Genomic DNA, 24,730 nt, shown 5'->3' with positions numbered 1-24,730 from the left:
CAAACCAAGTAAAAGATATCTCACAGGTATGCCTCTGGATTGTTCATTCCAGCTGTAGTTAAGTTGACAATAAGAATAGCCATCACACCATGCAGCCATCTCTCATGGCAACATCTTACCATATACCTGTACAGCAACTATTTTGTTGCCTTTTTTATTTTTTGTTGTATTGCTTTTCCACTTGTGAAGAACTGCTTTTACTACAAAAGTCAGACATGCTTGCTTATTTCTTACTCCTTTGTGAAATATTCATAAGAAGCAAATCAGGTTTCTTACAATTTCACTCATAAATATTTTAGTACAACTTTTCTGGGGGGAAAGCCTCATGTTTTCAAAATGATCATAGTAACATCAGCTCATATTTAAATGAAGAATACTTAATATCAACTATCAAGCCACTGTTCTCATTTTTAATTTCCTCAAACTTTTAAACATCAGGTTAAATCAGGAACCAGTTAAGGTTTTTATAATGTATGTTAATGTATGCTTCAATTGGTGTGTTTGTGTGCTCACATACGTGTGTGTAGGTAAACATAAGTGCATGGCCAGAGGACAATCTTGACATTTTCAAATCTCTAGAGACAAGGTATCACATTGGCTAGTAACACATCAAGTAGATAAGCCTGGCTGTCCAGTGCTGGCTACCAAGCTGGTCTCCCCAGCTGCTAGGATTATGAGCATATGCCTCCCATACCTGACATTTTTCATAAAGACTTCAAGGTCAAATGCAATCTTTACACTTGCAAGGAAAATACCAGCTACCTTCCCAGCCATCTCAACTGGTTTTTGTTTGTTTATTTGTTGTTCAAGACAGGGTTTCTCTGTGTAACAACCTTGGCTGTTCTCAAACTTGATTTGTAGACCAGGCTGGCCTCGAACTCACAGAATCCACCTGCCCCTGCCTCCCAAGTTCTGGGATTAAAGGCATGCGTCACCACCACCCAGCTTATTTCCTCTTATTGCAAATCAAAGTATTTATGTGCTTATATATTTATGGAGTGCAGTATGATGGTTTGGTACATTTATACAGTGTATAATAATCAAATCCAGGTAACTAGCATTTTCATCTCCTCAAATAGTAATCATTTCTATGTTTTAGGAGAAATTTGGCTTTGTTTATAGTTATTTTTATGTATGTTACACAATTTTAGACTGTAATCATTTTTGTTTGTTTGTATTTTGCTTTTTTGAGACAGGGTTTCATAATGTAGCTCTGGCTGTCCTAGAACTCACTATGTAGACCAGGCTGGCCTTGAACTCACAGAGATCTGACTGCCTCTGCCTCAGGAGTGCTGGGATCAAAGGTGTGCACCACTATACTCAGCTGACTATAATCATCTTACTGTGATAATGAACACTGGAATTAACTCTTCCTGTAACTGGATAGTTGGTACCCACCATCTAACCTTTTTCTTTCCTGGCACTCATACCCTTTCTATTTTCTCTTTACCCCTGTTCTATTCTCTTTTTCTATAAGTGAGTGAGTGAGAGCACAGAAAATGTGTCTTTTTGTGCCTGGCTTATTTCACTTATATGGTATCTTACAGCTCCTACCATGTTATTGAAAATGACAAAAGTTCATTCTTTCTGAATAGTTCTGTACTGTGTATATGTAACGTATCTCCTCATATGTTCATTTATTAATGGGTACCTTAATTGATTCCACATCTCTTCTATTGTAAATACTGCAGCAGCAGATATAGAGGAATGGCTATCTCTTGGATATGACTTCATTTCCTTTGAATTTACAATCGGTAGCAAAGTCTCTGAGTTACATTCTCATTCCCTCTCTAGGTTGTTAAAGAGTCTCTATAGCATATACCATAGTGTCTGTACTAATTTACATTCCTTCCAACAGCACATGAGCGGTCTTCTTTCTCTACACCATTCCCCTGACTTCTTTGATAAGTTTTATCTTCTTGATTCTAGACATTGTAAATGAGGTAATATGACAGCTCACTGTGGCTTTCATTTGCATCTCTCTGGTGATTGGAGATATGGAGTACTTTTTCATCTACTTTTAAACCATAAATATGCCTTCTTTTGAGAATTATCTATTCAAATCATTGCCTGTTTTATAGTGTTTATATATTTTGCTGGTAATTGGCTTTAGTTGCTTATATATTTAGAGGACAATCCCTAATTAGGTAAATAGTTAGTGAGTGTTTATCTTCCCACATTCTAGGTTGGTTGTTCAAAAAGTGACTTTGCAGTCACTTTTTTGTTTATAATATTGTCATTTGTCTATGTCTGCTTTTGTTATCTGTGCTTTCAGCATATTAGTTAAACAATTACCCATACAGTGTCTCAGTATCACTGATACATTTTTGAGTCAGTTTAAATATATGGTAAAATGTGAAAGGCTGATTGAATTCTGTATAAGCCAGTTTTTCTCAGTACCATTTATTGAGGAAATTGTCATTCCTTCAATGTATGTTCTGATGTTGAGATGATTTTAATCCAATTTTATCACACAAACACACACACACACACACACACACACACACACACACACACACCCTTCTTCCATCCCTGAGATGAAAATGTATAATCTTGCTAATGTTACTTGGATTCTCAGAAATGTATCCATGTCCCCTAGTTTTTAAAATTTGTTAATATATAATTATTTACAGTGTTGTGGTATCTAATAATGTCATTTTCTTTTTCATTTCTAAACTGGTGTTCTCTCTCTTTTTCTTTTTTAGTGTAGCTAAAATATTATCACTATTGCTTATCTTCAAAAACTCACATTTGGGGAGCCACCTCTCCAGGGCAGGCACACTCAGGAGGTGGTGGCCGAGGCATCTAGAACCTCCCTCCTCAGGCAAGGACATTAGGACATCTCTCTCCTTACCTCTCCCTCTTCCTGTTCCTCTCATTTCTTTCAGTTGGGCTGTTTAAAGAGTTCCTTCCTGAAACTTAGACTTTTGTTCTTGCTCTGATCTGGTTTAGAGCCTCTGCCTTTCCTGCTCGACTCCAAGCTTTCACTTTGGGCTTTCTCTGACCAGGAGTTAACCTTTCATTATGTCTCAATTACACCATGAATTGCTACCCTCATTTCATTAAAGTTTTATTTATAAACTCTGGTGTTTTGCTGACTATCTATAATATTACTCTATTAAATTCTACCTCAGGCATTTAGCAGGATTCCTGCCTGTTTTGCTCTGTTTTTGGGAGTTTCACAATGTTCCTTTGGAGGTGTCATGCTTCCTTGTATTTTTCAGTCACTTTTATTCTGATGTTGCTACCGATTTTTCTGGTGTGGCAGTCAAATCCTCTGATTTCATGACATAGTTGTCAGGAGGGGGAAAAAACTTCATTTAAAGAAATCACTGGGCATTCGTTTTTCAGATGCATTAGATCCAGAGAGTCAAAGAAGTGTAGCCTCTCATTGGTTTCTTCAGCTACAGCCAATGTAAATGATGACTGTGTTTACCTCAACGGTCTAGACTGTACTTGTGCATGGAGATAACAGTGTGACTTTGCAGAGAATATCAACATAGATCCCATGAAAATAAGCGCTGCTGCTGACTTACAGTGCTAATTACCGACAATGCTAATGATGATGGCAATAGAGGGCTGTGCCTCAGGATCTCTAGAGGTTGCAGCCTAGGAACAGTTCTAGGGTGAGGAGGTGAGACAAATGGTCCATAAGTCCCAAGGGGTAAGCATATCAGTTTCCATGACCAAGGTCAGTAACCCAGGTCATGTTATCTACACTTTCCCTCTAGTGAAAGGCACTATATAGATGGTTCTGTTCTGGAGCAACTTGAGCTTTGGAGGCCAGGGGTAAGCGATGTGAGGTTTTAGTTTTTGTTGTTGTTTGCCAAGGTAAAACAATCATTTGGGCCACAAATAGCTATGTAAACTGGTTTCTGCACCTGTGAGGACTGCAGAATCCTCTTCTGCTTAGGGCCACTCACTACCGAGAAGATGGAGACTCCTGGGACTTCTCTGTTTGCTGGTTTCTGGCAGTGAAGAGTGCTCTTGATGGGAAACTAGAAAGTCACAGTTGCACTGCCCTTTGGTGCCCTGTCTGTGTCCTCATCCCAAGCCTGTCATCTCCTTGCTGTGACCCAACATCCCTTAGTCATCTTTCTTGAAATACAGTTTGTTGCCCTGGCTCTTCTCTGGAAGGTCTGAACATGGCCATTTCTCTTCAATCATTTTGGACCTTCCTTTGAGGACTTTTTAATATAGCATGTTTTTATATTTTTTCACAATTAATCATTTAGGAACGAGTCAGAGGCATTAGGTGAATGATGAAGAGGGCAGACAGTGGAAGAGCACCCAAGCCTGACGTGGTACTCTGGCCCTTGCTTCCTCTTTGCTCTCCAAACCTATGTTTGCTGCATGTTTTCTATATGGCTACAATTCCGGGCATTGTCTCCCCTGGGTTTCATCTTCCTGTTGACATTTTGTTTGTGCTCAGCGCACTGCTCTCCGCTTTGCTCTTTCAACTGGAAAAGTGTTAGTCCTGTCTCTTGGCATTTTCCCTCCTTCCCATTACTGGTTTACAGCTTCAGCTCTTTTCCTGTCAGTGTCCCATCCCAGGGTCACTGTGTCTGGACTTGCGCATTCTTCTCACACTCGTCTGTTTTCTATCCTTCCAGAAAATGAATTGTCCTGAAGCGGAACTTCCATCATACTACGACTCTGCCCCGATCTTTGAGCATGTTCCCTGTTATTTAATGAATTCCCCAAAGTGGCATCAGAGGTCTTAGCCAATCAGAAGCGACTGACTTGTCTATTAACTGGCTTCTCTCTGACTTCACACTCCAATCTTTCGGTTTGTAACCTCTTCTGTGACCATGCCTTGAATGATGCCACCTGTGCAGCTTTACATCACGATGTGCTCTCTCTCAGAATTTTGGGCTCTCCCATGTTTGCCTCTCAAACTCTTCTCATTCTTCAGTCTCACAGTAAATGTGGCCTCATTCAGAAAGCTCATCTGGTCATTCCTTCCACAGTGGTTCTTTCTCTATTACAAAATTCCATTCTATTCTATTTCTGTGTCTCTTCCTCTGTTGTCTTACTGACATGGAATTACAGCTGTGTATCATTTACTCTCGAAGATGATGGACCCCTGACTGTCAGGGGATTTGGTATTGCTTATCTATTTTCTTACTGTGGCATCTAGTATCAGGATTTTCACATTTCAAGCACCCAGTAAATTTGGCCCAATGTATCAGTGAAATCTGAATAGCTCAAGACAACACCATACCCCTCTGTTACAGACTTAATTTAATGTGATTATCATGGCCCCTCTTTGCAGAAGCTAAACTGTAGGTTTACAATACTGGTCTTCATTTCAGATTTATTTTTTATCTTTCATTATGTGTATATGTGCAACTGTGTGTGCAGATGTGCACATGTGAGTGCAATGCTCACAGAGTTCAGAGAGGAAGGTATCAGATCCTTGACATTCGAGTTACAAGCAGCTGTGAGGCACACTATGTAGGTGCTAGGAACCAAACTCAGGTCCTCTAGAAGAGCAGTGACTACTCTTAACCATTGGGCCATCTTTCCAGCCCACCTCTCATCCTTCTCATATCTGGCTATTTATAGATGAGACTGAATTTGGATAAAAAAAAAAAATAAAGTTGAAAAATCATGATTTTTCTCTTTGTGGTCATCCACTTTCAGGTGATTCTGTACAATGTTCTTTCAATCTTCTTGAAAATGTATACATGTTCTTACCAAACCTAGCTATCATTGCCTAATGGCAGTCTATAAACTTGGCTGCATACCAGATTCACTGGGTGGACATTTAAATTCCGGAAGCACAAACCTCACAGGACTGAACAAAACACTTTCCTGCTGGTGTGAGACAGACATCAGTATTCGTTTTTACAACTTGTCGGCTGAGCTCAATAGGCAGGTAAGGCTGATCCCAATAGGCAAGTAAGGCTGCAGACCAATAGGCAGGTAAGGCTGATCCCAATAGGCAGGTAAGGCTAAAGATTAATAGAACAAAGACTCTGTTCTCAAACTACTCCGTGTGTCGGAATTATCTGAGTATCCTAGAACTCCCCAAGAGTACTAGACCACAACTGGTACTGCCCCTTAGGACTGTTATTAGCTCTTGAGGCCATTTGGACATACACTGATGTTTGAGAACAGCTGCACTAACTAACTGTTACCTCTCCTAGTTAACAGCACGCTGCTTACTACCATCAAATTCCAATGAAAATTTATGGATTGTTTCACCTTGCCTACGGGGTCATTAACAGAATCCTGATGTTTGTTAGTAGGGATTTCATAAACCATTTGGGAACATGCTGAAAATACATTTTTAGATGTGTTTTTGTCTGTAACGGTGTGGGGCTGGATATACAGTCCGTAATAGAGAAGTTGTTTATTGTGGGCAAAGCTCTAGTTTCAGTCTCCAATGCCATAAAACTATTTCATACACGGAACTGAAGGAAAAGAAAATGACAGCAAAGAGGACATCAGGGGATTGGAAGAGGGCTGTCATGAGCAGGCATATAAATACGAAGTAGTGAGGAGGGGGTGGGGATGACCAAAGTACCTTATATCCTTGTCTGAGATAAGGTGTTGCATGACTTTCCCCTGGGGACATATATAAACATCTATCTACTCAACCTAGGCTGCTGATAACAGACCAAGGAAATTATTTCACCCAAGTCTAGCTTGGTGTATCAGTGAGTTTACAGGTATTGCTTTGGGGAGCATGGGTGGGGGTTACTTGTGGGAACATACGCTGGATAGTTCTTTGTCATCTTGACATAAACTAAAAGTCATCTGAGAGGAAAGAGTCCAGTTGAGAAAACACCTCCATAAGATAGGGTTTCAGGCAAGCATGAAAGGCATTTTGTTAATTAGTGATTGATGGAGGAAGGCTCAGCCCATTGTGGGTTGGGCCAATCCCTGGGCTGGTGGTCCTGAGTTCTATAATCAAACAGGCTGAACAAGCCACGAGAAACAAGCCAGTAAGCATCACCCCTCCGTGTCCTCTGCATCAGCTCCTGCCTCCAGGTTCCTGTCCTCACTGCTTTCGATGATGAGTTGTTATACAGAACTGTGAGTAAAATAAACCTCCCCAAGTTGTTTCAGTCATGGTGTTCCATCATAGCAATAGTCACCCTAACTAAGACAGAACATAAGTCACTCAGGCAGCTATAGTATCTAAAAGTCCACCCAGCAGGCATGAGGACTCCAAAAGTCCAAGAGTTACAGGCAGCTGCTCCATAGAATACTCCTTTCTCCCATTAATGGCCCACTGCTTACATCACTTTGAGAAGGGAGTCCTGTGAGTCTTGTAAGCTTTATGAGTTCCTAAGTCTGCTAACATAGGCTTCTAAGTGTTATGAGCCTGGACTAGTTAAATCCAAGGGAAACAATTACACAACAAAAGGTATAATGGAACACACGATTCTCTACAGTTAATAGGAAGTAATAAAAGATAATAATCTATCCTGAATGTGTGATGATCATTTATTCATAAATTCATACTTCCTTTTGGTTGTGAAACTATGTGATGGAAGTGAAGAAATTTGTTTGACACATGGCAGCCACTATTGTTTTCTGCCCAATAAACCAACTTATGCTACGGTATGTAATGTACACCTCAGGGATACATCCAAGCATACTAGTCCTGTCTATAGTTATTATCTATTTCTAGAATGAATAAGAAAAAATCCTCTAATATTGGATGCTATTTTTGTTGAAGATAAAGGTGAGATACTGTACAGAGAATCTGGGTCTCTTTTGTTCATAGTTAAAAATAGACTCAAATTCATGTCCTCCACACGGAGAAAGGACATATTAAGTCTTTCAGGGTGAGAAACTATTCCTGAACACTATTATTACCTACATTACCCTTCTGAATGTTCCCAAAGCTTAGAGGAGCTCACTCTGGCTCCTTCTTGCCTGGGGAGGCATAGTGCGATTGTGACTTTTTACACAGCCACTCACTATTCAGCTCCACTCAGACTGATCACATTTCCTTTCCTTTCTCTTTAAAATCAGTCACATTGGGTTAGGTGATTTATAAATCCTCTCCAATGGGAAAAAGACTATGATTCTGATTCACTGGATTCTGAATTTGAAGCCACCAGGCTTTTGTCTCAGAGCCTTCACTCAGAACAGGTACATTTCTGGGCATACTCATTCTGGTTTTGATTTTATGCTTGCTTTCTAGGTTTTTTTTTAAATTTTATTTTATGTGCATTTTTGTTTTCCTCCAGGTGTAGATAATGACCATGAACTTCCTCAGTGTCTGTGAAGTTCATAAGAGGGTGTCCAATTCTCTGGAAATGGAGTTCCCAATAGCTATGAACCACAGTGTGGGTTCTGAGAACCAAATCCATATCCTCTTCAGGAGCAACAAATGATCCTTACAGCTGAGCCATGTCTCCAGTCTCCAAATAGGCTTTTTTTTTTGCATCAGGAAATATTTCATAGTAAGTGCGTGCCCAGGTCATTATCATTGTAAGTGAGCAAACATTAAACTAGGTGTGTGGTTTGTGGAAATGTGTGGTCATATATTGATTTTAGTTACTTAGCAAATCAAACACTTGGAACATTTTAAGCATGCATGAAATTTTCAAAAGCTCACAAAAGGAAAATTATATTGCCAATAAAAATATTATATAACCGTCTATTGTTTAACTATACCCTCTCATCAGGGTTATTGCTCAGGGATTTTATGTAATTGTCTGTCTCAGCACATATAGTGATTTTTTTTTTCAGCACCCCAACTCTTAGAAGCAGCCCAGGGAGATGCTAAGAAGGGAAGGCTAAAATTGTGTGTGTGTACAAGAAGCCCTGTGATTTGGTCACTAGCATTAATATTAATCCTTTATAGTTACCTGTTGGCAATCACATACATATAGTGAAGAAACTTCGCAGAAAGATGCATGACAAATATGGTATCCAAAATATCCTCTTGAATTCTTCATCCTCCAGTTTGTTATGCTATGTTTCTGCCCTACGTTCATATTCTGACTTCTTCGAAGCCACAGCTTCATTTTAAGTTATTGTTTCACTTCTCAGATTATAAACTTCCTGCTTTCTTTGCCAGTCTCTGTTGAGATTTGCCTTCATGACTTGACTCCTCTGGAGAAAGAAAAGATGCAACAGATTGCCCTTGTACTTGACCAGGAAGCTACTACCACTCTCTCCTTCTTAAAAGCCCTTATGGGATCATCAATATCAATATACATTTATTAAGTATCTGTAAACAAATGTTGGGCAAGTTAGCAGTAAATAAGAGTCCAAATTTTAAAAAGACTAAGTGCAATTTGAAACTTGTCTAGAAGTTTTTTTTTGTTGTTGTTGTTTGCTTTTTTTGTTTGTTTTTTAGTAGTCAAAGCATGTAAAGAAAAATGGAAATAGCACAAATATCATCTACAGGGATTTAAGTAAATATCTACTTTATAATACTACAGCTCAGACATAGAGGATTTAACATATTAAGGGCTACTGCAACAGTTTAATGGTATTAACTGTTCAATCATTGCAGCAATCACTTGAGATAATCTATGTACTATACTAGTCCTTACACTACACACATGAAAACTGAGACACGGGAAAATTAAGTGACTTAACTAAGGCTACACAATAAGTTGTATCATTGGGATTCAGACGACTCTTGTGCATTTGTGTTGAATTATTTTTGCACAGCACCTCTCAGTCTAGACAACAGGATGTTAACCATCTGAATGATAAAGATATAGTATTTAAAATATTTAAATGTATGTCCTGACTTAGAAACATGTCCCAAAAGAATAAATATGATTCTTTGTAGCTAGTTTTCCTGCCTTGTCCACAGTCAGGACAAATTTTTGTCACCCGCCAGTCCCACAGCTGCTCCGACCCAACCAAGTAAACACAGAGACTTATATTGCTTACAAACTGTATGGCCATGGCAGGCTTCTTCTTAACTGTTCTTATAGCTTAAATTAATCCATTTCTATAAATTTATACCTTGCCACGTGGTTCGTGGCTTACTGGCATCTTTACATTCTGTTTGTCCTGGTGGTGGCTGGCAGTGACTCCTTCTGCCTTCCTGTTCTTTTATTTCTCCTCTCTGTTAGTCCCGCCTATACTTCTCTTGCCTAGCCATGGTCAATCAGGTTTTATTTATTGACCAATCAGAGCAACACATTTGTCATACAGACCATCCCCCAGCACAGCCAAGTGCAGACCATCTCAGACACCTGCACTCAGGCCCGTGGTCCTAATCATCCTCTATGCGGACCTGCTGGGTAAAGCCACAAGGAACCCAAGAACAGGCTCCCACAGGACATACAGAACATCCCACAACAATTCTTGTTGGGTTTTATATGAGGAAAAAAAGATCTAGGCACACACACAATATATATCAGACATATAACGGCATATCTCTGAAAATGGGAATCATAAAGAACTAAATCATTGGTTACACATTTCTGTGTAATTTTAATATTTGAAACCAACACATATTGATTTGTATATCTAAGAAACAAAATGTTTAAAGTGGGATAACAATTATGCTAACTTTTTAAAAGTATGAGCCAATAATAACAGCTTACCTTGTTATTTGATGACTCTAGGATTCTGTCCATGCTGTTCTTTCTATACAGGGGTCTGTATTAGTTACTTGGTTCATTGCTTACTGGGATGCAATACTTGGCAGAAGCAGCTCAGAGAGGAAGTGGATGTGTTGGCTCAGAGCTGAAGAAGGTATGGCAGTAGAAATAGAAGGCGACAGAGACTGGCCTCTGGTTTAGTCAGCCTATGACCGAGCTTTTACAGAGTGCTGCTCACATTTAGTGTGATTCTTCCCTCCTTAGATAAACCATGTTGGAAACACCCTTATAGACTCACCACAAGGTGTGTGTCCACCATCCTTTTAATCCAGTCAAATTGACAAAATTAATTGTCATAAGTGCGTTCTTTACTGGCTTGATATCCAAGCATGTCACACATCACTTTACATCACAAAATTCCACTGTTCTCCCCTTCCCAAATCTCATTTTCCTCTCATAAAAAAAAATGCACTTAGTTTGTCTCTAAATTTCCTCGTGGTCTCTAATAGTCCTGATACTATTCAAAAGCCCAAAGTCTAAACTCTCTTCTGAGACTCAAGGCCATATTGTAACTGTGAATTCTTCTACCATAGAAAAAATAAGTTACATCCTTTCAATATATAATTGTGCAGAAAAAACATTCCCAGCCCAAAAGAGAGGAATGTTTAAAGTTCAGACCAAAGCAAGACCCATACATAACATAGCACACACCAAACTCTAAAGCTCAGTATCTAGAATCTGATGCACAGGATAGAATCATCTGGACTCCAATAACCTTGAGCAGCCCTGTATTTCAATCTCTGACATCAATGGTACCTGTGAGCTCTTTGCATTTACTTATTTATTTATTTTTAATATTTATTGTACATTCCAACCGCAGTTTCCCATCCCTACTCCCCTCTCATCCCCTGTGCCCCCCAACCCCAAATCCACTCCCCCTCTGTTTCTATGCAGGAAAGGGCGGGCTTCCCATGGATATCAACAGAACAGCATATCAAGTTGCAGTAAGACTAAGCACTTCCCCTTGTTTTAAGGCTGGACAAAGCAACCCAGTATGAGGAGTAAGGTCTCAAAAGCCAATAAAAGAGTCAGAGACAGCCCCTGTTCCTACTGTTAGGAGTCCCACAAGAAGAACAAGCTAGACAACTGTAACATATATGCAGAAGGCCTAGGTCAGTCCCATGCAGGCTCCCTGGTTGTCAGTTCAGTTGCTGTGAGTGCCTATGAGTCCAGGTTAGTTGATTATATGGGTTTTCTTGTGGTGTCCCTTGACCCTTCTGGCTGTTAGAATCCTTCCTCCCTCTCTTCACTAGGATTCCCCAAACTTAGTCTAATGTCTGGCTGTGGGTCTCTGCATCTGTTTCCATTAGTTGTTAGATGAAGCCTCCTGGATGACAATTGGGGTAGTCATGAATCTATGAATACAACAGACTATCATTAGGCATCATTACATCATTACATGGGCTTTTTTTTTCCAGTTGTGGTTGGTTCTATCCTAGGTCTCTGGGTCATCCTGCCTTCTTACATGGATACAATATATCTTCATTATATACACCCTTCATGTTTCCCATGCAACTCTCTAGGCCCCCAGACATATCCCTCTCACCTTCATATCATCTCTCCACCCCCCCTCTCTCTCTCTCTCTCTCTCTGTGTGTGTGTGTGTGTGTGTGTGTGTGTGTGTGTGTGTGTGTGTATAGATATAGACATCCGGCTGAGTCACTGAATTCAATTAGTGCTGCCCAAATGCATGTGGGTTTGTCTCTAACCACTAGGGCATAGGCAGCCTAGTGATCATATCCCCAAAGAAAAGTGACTGTCCTCCAGCAACCATTAGCTGCCTATAGCTCCCAGCTGTGAGTGGAGCCTGGGGCTCCTTTATTCGTGCTAGGCTTTTAACTGACTTGATCTTGCTCAGGGATGGGGAGGAGTGTTATGAAATCTGTCTTCTGCAATGACATGGCCGTTGCACACATGAATTTCCAGCATCTGTAGTTACATGACTGGCTTTCAAAAGGATTAAAAATAACTCAAGATAATTTGGCTCTCACCTGTAACATTTAACTTTCCATAATCATGAAGTTCAGTCATTTGTCCTTATAGAATCTTTCTCATAGGTGTGGATTTTCCTTTTCTGGGAACTTCATTTTTAACATAGTTCACAAGAACTATAAAATCTTCACACTCTTATACACGTGGTGGGTAGAATACAGCCATATTCTTAAGACATGCTCAAAGTACCTCTTCTGCGGTCACTGAAGTGCTCTGCCTGTTTTTAGCAGCCACACTTCGCCTATCACTGTGCATAATCTTCTTTTCAAATGACATTTGTCCAGCCCTCAGCTTTTTGCTCAGAATTTTCATTGAACACCATCATAAGAAGAGCCAGCAAAATGCATGTCACAATCTAGATGCTAGGCTGCCTTCAAGTTTTCTCCATAAATTAGTCTATCCCCTTTAAACTCATCTCCCAGGAAGTCCCGGGGCATGCACAATATTCACAAGCTCTGCCACAACATAATCTGAACAGCTCCTAGCATAATTGAGGACCAAGTTCTGTTTCCCGTTAGGAACCTCGTGAGTGCAATTGTTCCCAATCTCATTCCTATCAGTACTCTGGTATTCACGGTGTCCATCAGAATTGCTCACTAAATGGCCCTTACATCAGTCTACATAGAACTTCACTAATCTGCCTCCCTTCATCAAAACTTTTCATTTTCTTCCTGCAAACCAATTAAAATGTTTCTCAACTACATTGTTTGCGAGAGTTCCAATGAAGACCTCACTTCTCTGGTACTATTTTAACCATTCACACATCTTTGTCACTCCAGCAAAATGCCTGACCTAAAGACCTTAAACACTGCTCGTTTGCTATTCCTGTGATAAACACCAGGAAGCAGTTTGTTTTAACTAGCAGATTGCAGCACATCACTGAGGGAAGCCAGGGCAGGAACTCTGGAGGCATGAACTGAAGCAGATAGGTCACTGAGCAATGCTGCTTACTGGCTTGCTTTCTTTTACAAACGTGAACTACCCACCAACAGGTGTCACAGTAGTGGTCAGGAAGCAGAGAAGATGCATGTGTATGCTTGTGCTAACTGGCTTTCCCCTTCCTTCTTTATTCTCTTTAGACCACCGGACTGTAAAGCTACTGCCTCTCACATCCAAGATGGATCCTCCCTGTCTTAGTTCATCATGTCTCAAAATGCTCTGACTGACTTGCCTAGAGGTGTGCTTTAGGCATTACTCAATCCAGTCGGGTTGAAAATCTTGACTAACTATCAAAATAATCTTTCAATCATGTTACACGCATTTTCTTAATACCTGTCACTTTTATGGTAAAAAAAAATAGCCTAGATTTTTTAAATGTCCAGTCCCTAATAGCTATCTCTAATCACCTTAATTATCTGCTGTAACTCAGTGCCAATTGGTCAACTTTTCTCAACTTCTTTTATCTCTACATTTAATTTTGTTTTAGTTCTTACCCCCAAAGATGTTTTGTCTCCATTGGTAATTGCTTCCCATGTCCTTTCTCTGTGTCCCCTCGGTGCTACAAAACCTTTTTCATGTGTGGAATGTGTCATTTTGCACAGTTCCTGAAAATGAAATGCTGCAGGTGGCCTTTGGTGTCTTCTTTCATCTAACATAGTGTATTCAAGTTTCAGAGGTGCAGCATCCATCAATGTTTCCTTCCATTTGTAGCTGAATAATATTTCATGCTCTGAAGATGCCACATCTTGTTTATATGTTCATCAGGTAATGGACATCTCATTTTTTACTATTATCAATAATGTGCATTTTCATATAAATATGTTTTCATTTCTCTTTGTCTATACCTAAGGGAAAAGTCTTGTATCTATAGTAACTCTAGCCTTAATTTGTAAGCAATCACAAACTGTTTTCTACAACAATTACATCATTTCCTATCCCTAACAACAGTGTATTAGGGTTCCAATTTCTGTAAATGTTCATGAGCTCTTACCATTGTCCATGAGTCTCTTCTCTTCTCTTCTCTTCTCTTCTCTTCTCTTCTCTTCTCTTCTCTTCTCTTCTCTTCTCTTCTCTTCTCTTCTCTTCTTTCTCTTCTCTCCTCTCCTCTCCTCTCCTCTCCCCTCCCCTCCCCTCCTCTCCCCTCCCCTCCCCTCCCTTCCCTCCCCTTCCTCCCTCCCTCCCTCCTTCCTTCCTTCCTTCCTTCCTCTCTGTCTTTCTTTCTTTTTTTTTCTGCTTTGTGAGATAGGTATCATGTACCACAAACTGGCACCAAACTCACTATATAACCAGGGATAATCTTCAATTTCTGATCCTCCATTTCCACCTCTACCTCCCAAGTTCTGGGATTACAGGTGTGCACCACCATGCACATGTTTATATGGTTTATATGGCTTATATGGTAGTAGACATTGTGCATTCTAAGCAAGTACTCCACCAGCTATGGCCCCAACATATTCATTTTTGCTATAGTCACTTTAGTAGGTATGAAGGACATTCTCATGAAGTTTAAGTTTATCTATCTTATAAACATCTTATGCATCTTATAAACATCTTATGCATAGAGTATTCGACTACAATAAAGTGTATTTCAATAGTGTTTTCTTCCCCCACTTTCTTCCTTCCTTCCCTTTTTTCTTTTCTTTCTTTCTTTTCTTATGACTGGGTTTTAAAAAACATTATTTTTTTTTTTTTATGAAATGGACTTTAAAATCAGTGTTTAGATTTTGGTTCTGTTTCCCTAAGTAGATGAAAACTTCTTTTTGAATAGTCTGTTGTGACTTTAACCACAGAAGAATTCTGTTAGGAGAGTTAGTCCTATTTAGAGCATCCCTACTTCAATTACATAGCAATTATAAAATTCATTTTTATCAGACAAATGTTTAAATCTGTGTATAAAATTTGGTCTCTTAGATAAGTAATACATGGTATTGTAAAAGACTTAACTGTGATAACTAAAATTCTAAATTAGTTACATAGTCTTCATCAAAGAATAGAGAAAACAGATGGTCTCATTAACTAAAAGAAAAAGATCATATCAAAGACTCCATTTTGATTGATAGGTGACCCATATCCAAGTTCTAACTCACTCCTGGACTATGAAATCCAAGGCAGTGATCTCACATCACCTGAGAACTCACCCATGTAGACGGAAAATGCTGAAAGACGTCTATCTTCAATGCCATTGAGAATTGAGTGCCCTGAATAACTAAACATTTCTCTCACTTCTTTTTTTGTTTTGTTTTCTTTTTGTTTTTGCATCCCAACCAAAGCTTCCCCTCCCTCCCCTTTTTTTCAGCCCCCCCCCATCCCTGCCTCCTCCACTGTTTCTCTCCAGATACAGGTGGGCATCCCAAAGATATCAGCCAGTCATGGTATATCAAGTTGCAGTGAGATAGGCACCTCCTCTTCTATTAAGGCAATCCAGCAGGAGAAATAGGTCCCCAAAGCAGACAACAGAGTCAGAGACAGCCTCTGCTCCCACTGTTAGGAGTCTCACACGAAGACCAAGTTACACAAATGTAGCATATATGTAGAGAGCCTAGGTTGGTCTTATGTAGGCTCCCTGGTTGTCAGTTCAGGCTCTGTGAGTTCCTACGGGCCCAGGTGAGTTGGTTCTGTGGGTCTTTCTGTGATGTCCTTGACACTACTGGATCCTACAATCTTTCCTCCCCATCTTCTGCAGGATCCCCAGAGCTCCGCCTAACATTTGGCTGTGGGTCTCTGCATCTGTTTCCATCAGTTGCTGCGTGACGCCTCTCTGATGACAGTTGGGCTTGGCAACAGTTGTGGCTGATGTGGCCTGTTCCTTTATAACTAGGTTTTAATAAAGCCGTTTTTCTCATGAACATTAATACCTCTGAGTTAGTCAAGGGGGTAAACCATCCTAGAATTGAAGTTGATTATGAATGAAATCAAATTACAGAACAAGTAAGCTGACATTTTAAGAACATTTTAAGATCTTGTATTATTATATTTGTAATAACATATGTATATATATATATATACACATATATATATTAACTACTGAGCACAACTATGATAAAAGCTTATATTTATAAAAAGAAAAGTATCTACTTTGATAGGGGTTTCAAATGCCTTTACTTATGATGAACAAGTCAGCGCTAAGAGTACATCTACCCTAAGTACACATTTTGATAATTCCCCATAAGTAATAAATCCCCCTGTGGAAGTTGGAAAATCTTTCACTTGTGAGCAACATCTTGGTTGAACAGCTAAGATGCTTTTAAAGCTGCTGGCTCCTGATAGGAATAAAATTGTCACATAGGCATCCTTCATCTGTGTAGAGTATCGATTTTAGTGGAAGCGACAAATGGTGACATGATAGTTGAAGAAAATTTTCAGAATGCAAGCTAACATTAATATTTAATGGAGGAAGACAGAAAATGGGAGGAGAAGACAGAAGATTTTTTATAGGTTCTGCTGTTGTTTCTCTTACTTTAGAGCAAGGCCATTATGTAGCTCAGGCTAGCTTCAAGCTTGTTATATCCTCAAACTGGCCTCAAACTTATTATGTGCCTAGGTTGACCTTGAACTCATGATTCTCCTGCTTCAGGTTCCAAAGTGCTGGGAGCTCAGGCAGGTGACACCACATCTATCTCAGAAGAGTGTTTCAGTGAGAGATTCCTAAACAGTCTAAAGACCACTGAGCTTGTGGCTTTGCACACAAAAATGCACTAAATACCTCAAGGCTATCAGATAATGAATCCATTTACCTGTGGCAGTATGCTTCAAAGTAATAATTTTTACCTGTTCTGTGAACTAGTCAGTGGGACATAGGCCACGAGGCAGAAATGCATGGGCATTAACACCTTTCTCAAAGATGAAATCTTTGTTTTCCCGTTCAAACCAAGTCCTGTATAGCCTGTACAAGCTTTCTTCCCACGCCTAGCTGATGCCATCTGGGACACACAGCCCCCAAGGCTGCTACACAGGCAATTTGTGAGGGAAGGCTATCCACTCTGACTGCTTGGGGTAGATGTCACTTTCACTAATATTCCAATTGCAAAATGAATCAAATTATCCTTTCAGCTAGAGCAAGTGGAGAAATGCAGTGTTCCTGGGAGGGGAGCGGTATGGTGAAGGAACAATCTCTCTGTCACTCGTACTGCTTACAAAGATTTCACAGGTGTTTTCTTCCTCCATTCTGACAATGCCCAGGGCTAGAGAGCACAGGTACTACTACATGCTTCCCAGCTGAGTAAACTGATGGTAAAGGAGCCTTAGGACCATTCTAAAAGACACACAGGTAGCATGTAGCAACAGTCAAGATCACCGTACTTTATGTTCACCCTAAATCAGATGTATGCATTTGAAAGAGGCAAATACACACATCTGTGCTTGCATATATTCTTTTTGATTATAATTAGTGTTGTTCCTCTGGTTAGCTTCAGGAAGCTGGTGTATCTGTATCATTCAAAGTACTTACACACCTAATCAAAGTCAATTTCGTACTTAGGCTTACTCCATAAACCTATAATTCCCCTTCTGTCATAATACTAGCTACAGCACATTGAAATGATTTACTTACATTTTCTTATTCCCTCATGACTTAGGTACCTCGAGGCCAAGTCCTGTGTCTGAGTCATCTTAGTATGCCAGCATCTAGCAGAGGGCCCTGCAACCATTAGATGTTCCATGGATGTAAAAATAGACTAACAGGAGTTGAGCTTGAATGGAGTTCATCAGAAGTAATTGAGCTGTTTCTTGCCATTATGATTAGAGGTGACTGGAAGCATGATTTCTTAGACACTCACCCTGACATGCATACATAGCCTGCTATGATTATAGAGCAAGCAGAACAAGGTCTTTCTCTTTATAAAGTGACTGAGCACATTGGAGGAGAATGAGACCTTCACTTCTTTATTAGTGTATTCTAGGGGACCAAGTAACCACCCCAGCCTTTACTGTAACAGAGCCAGTAAAGAAAGCTAGTCTGTCATTATTTACAAAAAAAAAAAAAAATCATTCTTTTTCTTGATCTTTTCAAGACAGAGAGCAAGAAAGTACACTGTCAGGTTTTCTTAGGAAGTTTGTGTCTTTGAGTAGCAAGTGCCGCTGCTGTTACAGAATATAGATACGTTTTCTCTGTTGCTGGCCATTGCAAAGAATGGGAAAAATCTCTGCAGTATAATCAATTTAAAGTTTGGTTTTGGCTTCAATACGAGCTTCCTCTGCCCCACCCATCAGTTGTCTTCATCTTTCTGAGCCCTGTAGAGAAGAAGAGCTTAAACATCTTTGTGTTCCTCAATGGAGAGGTGAGTGGCAGCTAAGACAGAACAATTCCACACAATGACAGTGTCCTCTATTCTTCAGGTGTTTGACATTCTTGGCTGCCAGCTTCTAAATGTCAGCAGTGCTCTCAGCTATTATCCTGTATTAAAAAAAATGCCCCCCACATTTCCTAGTGCATTCCTCTCAAGTTGGGTGATATTATCCATCATCATAAAGTGTTTTATCATTCTTTTTGTAACTATGTCTTTTAAAAAGAAGATATTTAGGGAATGAAGAGACGGTTCAGTGAATAAGAGTATTTGCTGTAGAACTAAAGCGGTCTATGTTTGAATCCCCTAACCCACATAAAAGTTGAACACACCTATACCCCAGTGCTGTGGAACAGAGTTAGATCCCATGAGCTTGCTGCCAGCCAGCTAAGCCAAAATAGACAGCATCATGTACAGTTAAAATAAGGCTGAGGGCAAGGCGAGATGTCCCAGTAGGTAAAACCACATGGTACACAAGCCTGATGATCTGAGTTCTGTGCCCAAAACCCACAGTGAAAGGAGACAATTCACTTCCCAAAGCTGTTCTTGTCCTCTGACAAACCAGGCACTCTGACATACCACACCTTTACTCCCTTTACTCACATATACGTATCATACGTAACACACACACACACACACACACACACACACACACACACACACACACTCTCCAATAGAAAATTACTTTTTGTAATTAAGAAGGAATGCAATAAGCAGATGAAGAAGATCTGTGATGGCTTCCTCTGGCGTGTGTGTGTGTGTGTGTGTGTGTGTGTGTGTGTGTGTGTGCACTCACACAAGCACAAATATCTGCATATACACATAAGCATCCACCATGCATATACAAAACTCACAAATTTTTTAAAAAAATTAAATTCTATATGAAAATTTTAAAGATATTTAACAAGAATGACAAAACAATATTAGTATCTTCCACTATGGACTTACTATGGGTGGTTCGTTTGAATTACCTTATCCAGTCTTACATTGAGCCTGCAAGGTAGATCTTCTTAACATTTCCAAGGTGACGCCGCTCTGAATATTAGAGTAAAGATAAGAGATGGTGTGCAAGGAGAAGTAGCATTTACTGGACACTAAAGCCAAACACTGCACTGTAGAAACCCTCTGCAGGCTCCCTGCAGTCCTCACAGCTCTTTTGACAGAGTCGTGTCTCATTATTGGTTTTGTTTTTTTTATAGATGAGAAAGTCGGGTATCAAAAGTTTTAACGGATTTTATTTTATTCTATCTGTTCATTATTCTCTGTTTTATATCCATGTACTATGGCCCTGGGAAAAGCTCAGTCCTCTGGTAAGGCTGCTCTTGAAATAGATAAGAAAGGGTGCATTTAACTCTTCGAGTGTTGTCGTTTGTGTAGTTTCCTCCTTGTTTGGACAGACAGTGGTGAAAGAATCATAACCATTACTTTACGAGCAGTGTGTTCATCTTTAGTTTCCTTTATTTACTGAGCAGACACTGTCTACTCTGTTGTGGTAGTTTGAATGTAATTGACCACCAATATCTCATAAGGAGTGGCACTATCAGGAGGTGTGGCTTTATTGAAATGGATATGGCCTTGTTAGAGGAAGTGTGTCACTGAGTGGGCAAGATTGGAGGTTTCCTATGCTCAGGATACCACCAGTGTCTCAGAGACCATTTCCTGTTGCCTGAAAGATACAGGATTCTCAGCTGCTTCTTCAACACCATGTCTATCTGCATGCTACCTTGATAATAATGGACTGAACATCTGAAACTATAAGGGAGCCACCCCAATTAAATGTTTCCTTTAGAAGAGTTGTCATGGTCATGGTGTCTTCAAGGAACTAAGAACCCTGAGTGATACACTTGTATCTCCCTGTCAGGCTATGTTTTGTTGTTTATCCACCATTCCACACGTCTGACCAAAAACTTCATTCCCGGTTTTTCTTTTAAAAGATTTATTCTGACATTATATATGTGTATGCTTTGTTGCATGTATGTTTGTATACCGCATGCATGCAGTGCCTTCTGGAACTAGAGGGTGGTACTGTATCCTCTGGAACTGGAGTTAAAGATGGTTGTAAATTGCTATGTGGGTGCTGGGAACTGAAACTGGGTTCTCTGCAAGTACTCTGAACTGCTGGGTCATCTCTCCCTCCCCCGTCCCCACTGCTTGAGAACTTAGGGAATGACAACAAAGTGTCATCTGCTCCTGAGCATCTTCCGCTGATGGCTGGAGGCGGCGTGACTTCCTTGGCATTGCTGAGTGTGACATCTTTCTGGGGCTTTAGTTATTCCACATGCCTTTGACACAGATAATACTAAAATTCCCTGGTGCTGTCCAGCTTATAGATAACTGTAGAAATGACTCAGGAAACAAGTCAGAGAGTGGGTGACTCACAACTGAATCACTACAATTGCTGCATGGTTTCTGTTGGACAGAAGGATAAACGTGATAAGCCTCCTTGACATGTTACATTTGGGGACTCATTCTATTTCCAGAATTGGAGACTGTTCTGTTGAATTTCACTTCTACTTTGAGTCTATAGAAAGCCGGCTCCAATAGCAGCAGCACTTTTCCATTGTGGGAAAGCAGTACCACACCATCGCCCAGGAGAACAGAGTTACCCCAGAGCCTTTGCCACAGCCCCCCAAAGAGAGCTGCACTGAGAGAAGACTGTGAATTGAAATAATGCCCTTCAAGGTTATTTTCTATTCAAGGAGATGGGACCCACACTAAGAGCTAAAATAATAAGGGTTGTAAGCTAGGACTAGGGAGCACCTTCAAGAATGTTATTTGAATTAAACAGCCACATCCCAGACAGAGTAGGCCACTTGTCAGTGGTCCTATGATTTAGCAACAGCAGCAGTAGCAGAGCAAGGTATGGATACAGATTTCTCATCTACTATACTACTAATATTCAGACATGATTCTTCATAATGTTAAGGAAAAATTATTCTGACACTAATTAAAATGATGAGGGAGATACTGTGCAGGAGTACTCAAGGAGAGGACAGATATCAGGCCCAGTTCCAAACACAACCGTAACAAGTGAGTATTTATAGACAAAACAGGAAGAGGGGTCCATGGTGAAAATTTCTAAGAGAACATATTAAGTACAAGGAGGTTTGAGGCCTGGGAATCGCTCAGTGGTAGTGTATACCTAGAATGCATAAGGCTTTGGATTCAATTCCTCACATAAGTAATTGAAATTTCATATATATATATTATATATGAAATTTATATATATAATATATTATATTATTAAAATTATTATATATAATTATATAATTTCAATTATATATATAATTACATATTATATATATTAAAGTTCGGGAATCTATGGCTTCTAGCATGGTCACTATTTTCCATGTAATGTTACTTCATTTAAATGCATATGTATCTGAAGATGATAGAATGGTAGTTTCCATAAGCATTTTTTCAAACATCCCTAGTGTGTGAAGTTCTCAAGGACTAAGTAAAAATATTATATATCTGTTAAAAAAGTAGAACTATCCAGTAGATTTCTTACTAAAGGTGGGCTAAAATCATACCCATGAAGTGTGAATGAGTAACACAATCAGATAGCAAGGATAGGGAAGGTCTCCCTAATGTGACTTAACAAACGTCTTGTGGTAGAAAGGCTTAAGACAGGGCTGATGATGTCAGAGGAGCCCAGTTGAAGTTCATTGTAGAAAACAGAAAAATGCTGAGTCTGATTCATTGCATCTTGAACTCAGCCTGGGTCAGTATCTTTTGCAAACTGCCAGATGCTGTCTGTGCTCCTGGGCTCAGAACCACAGTCTGCAGAGTGAGACCTTGGGTGTTATTGTGTACTATACTCCAGGATATTTTGTTTGTTATTGATGATATGGTTTTTCAAATCTCTGTTTGGTAAGGAGGCAACAGGCCAGCTGCTACTTTATCCTACCCTTCTCTTTTCTCTTTTCCTCATTCCCTTCTTTCTTCGTTTTTTGTTTTTGTTTTTTTTTTGTTTTTTGGCAGCATTCTAGAACCATGGGTTAATAAATACATTTGATCAGACTAGAAAGTGTTTGCTGATAGAGGGTACAGAAAATTAAAATGAATTTGCAATGTAATTTCTGAGCAACTTGTACTGTGGATACATGAAAGGATGTTTAAATGGCTGATGGCCTATATCCACCAGGTCCCGGATGCTGGGCTGTCAAGGCACTTCTTGTGATGTGTTTTTGATTGACACCACTGCTTTCAAAGTCCTTGATGTAAGTATTTGTCAATTCATGTTTACAAGATGATTAGAAAATGTGACTTAAACATGAAGAAATATGGTCCAAACACAATGTAAATCATTCCCTGTAAGCTTTAAATCATACTTTCATTGGAAAAGATCTATTCTTAGTATTAATAATAGTCATTGTAATGATAGAAAGAATATAATCTTTCTTGTTTCAGTCTTAATGAAATTGAGCAGATATAGTAGAATCCTTCATGTTTTTAATTATAATTTCATCAGGTGTTATTTTTTATGGAAATAATCTTGGATTTCTAAATATAGCTAAAAGAGACAGGAATTTAAAGGAGCAGTTGATACTAATTGGCTATTTCTTTCAGATTGAAACATTCCTCTTGGAGGAAAAAGGAGTTGTAGTGGTTGGAAAGAAAATGTCCCAAAGGGAGTGGTAGTATTAGGAGGTGTGGTGTTGTTGGAATATGTGTGGCCTTGTAGGAGGAAGTGTGTCACTGTGGGAGTGGGCTTTGAGGTCTCCTTTGCTCAAGCTATGTTCAGTGTGGTAGACAGTTCACTTCCTGTTGCCTGCAGATCAAGATGTAGAACTCTCAGCTCCTTCTCCAGCATAATGTCGGTGTGTATGCCACCAAGTCCCTCCACACCCACCATGGTGATAACTAAACTTCTGAAACTGTAAGTCACCCCAATTAAATATCTTCCTTTATAGGAATTGCTGTGGTCATGGTGTCTCTTCACAGCAATAGAAACCCTAACTAAGATGAGGGTGAATCCCCAGGATTGTACAATTCATAAGAAATTGACAAACAGGATGCAGTAGTCTATGAAACGTAAAGACTCCCACCAACCCTTACCTGAAAGGATAGAGCAAACTATTTCTGGAGGAGGAGCAATTCTTCAGTGGAGTAGCTGCCTGCCAGTTGTGTAGGGAACTCTAATGATGTAGCTTTTGTGATTCTTCGCCCATGTTGGCTGTTTGATGATGCACTTGGCCAAGTCACTCAAGCTACTATAAGTAACACCTCATCCATGTGCTTTCAAGAACCTCATAAATTCTCCAATCTGGACTTGAGTGCAGTTGATTCTTGGATCTGCCACTGCCCTATGCTAGGTGGGCAGCCATTTAGAAGCAATGCCCCCAGAAGAGTCACAAAGCTTGGGTCTGTCTATCATGGTCTGATGGTTGTTGTTTTTATCTGTAGTGTGTTTTCTTAGTGAACCTCTATTTTATTTTTAATTTCCCAACTATTCACATATTCGAACTATACTATGAGCTCTACTTTGCACTGATTTTAATAATAAAATTGCAGCAGTTATTTAAGAGCACATGTTTATTCTGGAGCAAAAGGAATATGGGAGAGGGGGCATTGGCAAGGTAGCTGCTGATTGGGCTGCATATACAAGCTTGCATAAATCTCATTGAGAAAGTAATGGTCTGCCTCTCCCCACTTCTTGTCTCTTTTCACTTAAGAATTATCTCTGTTTGCCACACTGATCTATGTCAGGAAGTCGCCTCTGCCAGCAGATGGGGAATGAGTCTGGAAGGCTCCGTCCATTTTCTCCTGATGGTCTTTGTGTGTAGGATCTCTGGCATCCTAGCTTAACTCTCCTGTCAGCTGCCCTACTCCATCATGTATATAACACAGTCTGTCCACACATTCGCAGCTTGCACGTGGTCTCTGCTGTCGAAGTGAAAGGAGACTTATGGAGATTAA

Source organism: Peromyscus leucopus, chromosome 12 (genome assembly GCF_004664715.2).
Source record: "Peromyscus leucopus breed LL Stock chromosome 12, UCI_PerLeu_2.1, whole genome shotgun sequence".
NCBI classification, from domain to species: domain Eukaryota; kingdom Metazoa; phylum Chordata; class Mammalia; order Rodentia; family Cricetidae; genus Peromyscus; species Peromyscus leucopus.
The sequence above is the reverse complement of the archived record's forward strand: the minus strand, read 5'-3'. Positions refer to the sequence as shown.